We start from the raw sequence: 3,936 nt of genomic DNA, 5'->3' as shown, positions 1-3,936 counted from the left end.
TAAATCAATAAGGATTTTTATCAGAACCAACATTCTCAGTAAGATGATGATCACAGACTAAAAACAGATTCTGGAACTACCATGGGGAAAACTTGAGATAGCCTGTGCAACTGTGCTCTAAAACAGCTTTAGCCTGGTTTAAAACCATTTAAAGTTGGTATTTATTGATGGACTGTTTTATGTCCTTGGATACTACTGAAGAATTTTTATGGAAACACTGTATACTGCATTATTAGAACACATTTATCATCTGCTGCCTCCACATACATCTCATACAGCTGGCTGACTTTACAATAGCAGTATGAATCAGAGCTACAGGGCATACCAATATTTTCCTCACTAAAGGAAATGGAGCTCTTTGGGGAGTTTACTCACTGTTTTTACATTAGCAACACAATAAAGCAATCACAATGATAAATTAATGCCTTGAATAAAGCTTAATTCAGATTACATAAAACTCTAAATATATTTGAAGTTTTTAGAACAATAGTCCCAAACCCACAGAAAAAGACTCACCAATAACAGTACATAGTGAAATTGATTAACAGAATATTGGAATGTATCACAGAAGAGACTGCTTCCCAACAAAAATATTGTTTGAAAAATGTATCTACTCTTACTAAATTTTTGTAAGTAAAATTTGTAAAAATATCAGTGGGCTGGGCCAACACGGTGACAAATAGATCATGAACTATCAGGAACGACTGTCAAAAGAGAGCAAGCATGAAGCTTCAATCACAGTCTGCTGCCTTAAGCCACTGAAAGCATATGAAGAAGAGTCAATTGTGTCTCTGCTTTACAAAGTTGCAGATAAAATAGGCTCTTTGTTTCTAGAATTATCTAACAAGACTGACATAGGAAGCAAAGGAGCGTGAAGGCAGTTCGATCAGCTACCGGTAGTACTTCCTTCTGCTGCCCTGAAAGAAATACAGCAGGGCCAACCTAAGAAGTTGCTACAGTGAAGTACAACTTCAGCCTAGATCCTTCCATGGCTGCTCAGCCCGTGCAGCCAAGGATAACTGCTGGCAAAGCACCAGAAATTCAAGGCAGTTCAGCTGCTATGCTGGCACAAAGGAGGAGCTGAGAAGCACAAGGAAAGGCAGTGGTGTGCTCCTGCTTTCCCCTCTGCATGGACCAGCAAGGAGCAGGAAAAAGGCAATTGGGTCCTAAGGAAGACACTTCCTAACCTCACCTACTTTGTTAATGCATATCCATAGCTTCACTCCTGACCATATGTAACTTCTACTACTCTGGATCCTAGTTCTTTTCAGAAGTTCCTTTCCTGCAAAACAAATGATCAGTGGGGGGTTGCACCACAGGTGCCTCAAGGGCCGGGCTGCCAGCCCAACCCCTCAGCAGGGGTTGGAGGATCCTTTCCCCAGCTGCCCTCTTAATGGACACTGCAGTGATATTTGTGGGAGGGAGCTAAGAAAAACAATCTCCAAGTCTCCAAAGCAACTTATGTTTTCCACAGAACATCAACCGATGGTAGCAGGCTGATAGGGAGGGGGCTGCACAGAGGGTGGATGGTGACTGCTGGGGGAAGCAGCCCTGCAGCAGTGCTGTCACAGCACAGAGCTGGGTGCTGGTGGCTCCCTAGGGCCCCCCCACTCCCATTCTGACCCACCACAACTCACCTCTCCTGCCTGCACGGTGCTGGGGATGGCCGGTCACCTGCAGGTCCTGCTGTCCCTCACACTGGGCCTCGCTGGGCGCCATCTTGGCTGGAAGGACTCAGCAGGCACCACTGCCCTCCCCACAGAGCGCTGCTGGGCTGCACCTCTGCTCCTCACAGCACGCGGGATGGCGGCACTCCTCTGTGAGGCCTTTCTGCCCGCCTGGGGCAGGGAGATCCCTTCACTTCTCTGAACACGGGGAGTGGAGGGAAATGGGCTCCCACGGATGGCCCCAGTGCCAGCCTGGCACCCAAAAAAGACAAACGGCCACAACCCCTCTTGGAGGGAGATAAAATTGCTGCAGATTACCTATCCTTCTATCCTTGGCCTTTTTTTCCAAGGAAATCCACAACAACAAGCCCCCAGGATTAGCCAGAGGGGAATGTGCTAAAGAGAGGGGTGCGGATGTGGGAGCAGGTGCTGGGGCCCTCCTTTGGACGGCACGGCCATGGGGCCAGGAGCTGAACACAGACAGACGGGAGAACGGCTGCAAAGGGCCCCATCCACACTGTAAGCACAGCTGGGCTACGTGCCCACCATCTGAAGGAAAAGCTTGTTATACACAGGCTATTTTTGGCGTCTACTCAGTTCTTTAAAGCTTATGTGCTGCATTTGCAGTCTTGCTGCTGGGTAAAACTGTATCCAGTCTCAGAAAAATGCCATTTTCTGCAATACCCTCTGTAATGAGGAAACATGGTCTTAAAAGAAACATAGCAAATAAACCCAGATCTCAGTTTACATACAGACCACACATGAATACCGAGCACGGCCAAATGCACACTTAGGATTAAAGTTGCCAACTGAATGTTTCAGACTTCAGCATTTCACTATCCAGAACATCTATGTCAGCATTAAAAACTTGCTGTTCTTCTCTTTCTCAAATCTGAGCATCTCACAGGAAGAATGTCACATGGTTATGTTGTCTCTTTTTGCCCCAACTTTTTGGCCTAAAGAGAAGTCAGCTTCCCACCTCTCCCCATTTTCAGTTGAAGGCCATAAAAAGTAAGATTTTGTATGTGGGTCCTGTTCCACCAAAGGTTTGGGTTGGAACTTGGGAACAGAGTTACCATCCATAGCCAGGAAAAACGTGCGTGCTAAGTCTTGTGGACATGACTTTTCCTTATAATCTCTCAGGGCCTTTTATCCCTTTAAAGGAACTAAACAAACTATGAGCTTGGTTTGGCTTTTAATGTGCTGAGGAGCAGTGGGTTATTTTTCTTGTTGTTGCTGGGAAAAATTGTCCCATTCAAAGGACAGATTCCATTTGCAGATTCTCACAGAATCACAGAGCAAGGCATCAAAGTTTAAAAATAATCAAACACTTCTACATCAAACTGTATAATTGTGCAAACTGTCAGCTTATTCAGGAGTATAATAAATAGATCTATTTCACCAAAGACTAGCAAAACTTGCCACTGGGGTTTGCCACTAGCAATTACTCATTGATTTGAACTACATTCTGTAAATATTTCACATAGAAATCTATCCCAAAAGTCAGAATGCTATTCTATTTCTCATCTGTATGGATGATATTAAAAAATGTGTTTGTCTGGTTTGTTGGTTTTTTTTGTTTGCAATTGTTCAGGGCCAAGTTATGGGTTATTTGTTTGTTTGTTTGTTTCAATAATTAATCTTTCCTTCTGTGATCTACAACCATCATAAATTGTCTTAAGAAAATATCAGCTTGAAATTACTGTCATGTGCTACCCCAAAGGGAGAGTGTGGAATTAAGCCTTCTCCATCAGAAAAACAGCTGGTTAAAAAGCAGGCCAACTGTTTCCAAGTAAATCCTGGAATACAGCATGCAAAACAACATGTGTTCAACCAGAAATCCTCAAAAGAAAAGAGCATTTCCTCAAACATATTAGCCACCTCAGATGAAGGCTATTATAAACAAATAGGAACCCTGCCATCCTAGTACCTCTGTATATCTTCTTCTCGTTGGTTTCTTTATTTTCCATGATTTGGACAGGACCTGAAAATGACTCAACAGTGAGGTTTTAAATTAAGAGATTATGAGAACAAGTACCGTCACGAGACTTGAAATAAACAAAGAAATTTCTGTTGACACTTCACAGTTTCCACTCACTTATCTCTTTTGCTTCATTAGTCTCACTTCTGACATAAAATATGTAAAAAATTCTACTGCATATATCACACTGCATACTGATATTCAGTCTTCTGGGTGTATCCTCCAAGACAGTCACACCACTGCCACACGGTCGAACAACAGCAACACACAAACTATACCAAACCTTTG

Source organism: Lagopus leucura, unplaced genomic scaffold, assembly GCF_019238085.1.
Source record: "Lagopus leucura isolate 7727_CA_CO unplaced genomic scaffold, USGS_WTPT01 Super-Scaffold_100009, whole genome shotgun sequence".
Taxonomy (NCBI): Eukaryota; Metazoa; Chordata; class Aves; order Galliformes; family Phasianidae; genus Lagopus; species Lagopus leucura.
Note: the sequence above shows the minus strand (reverse complement) of the source record.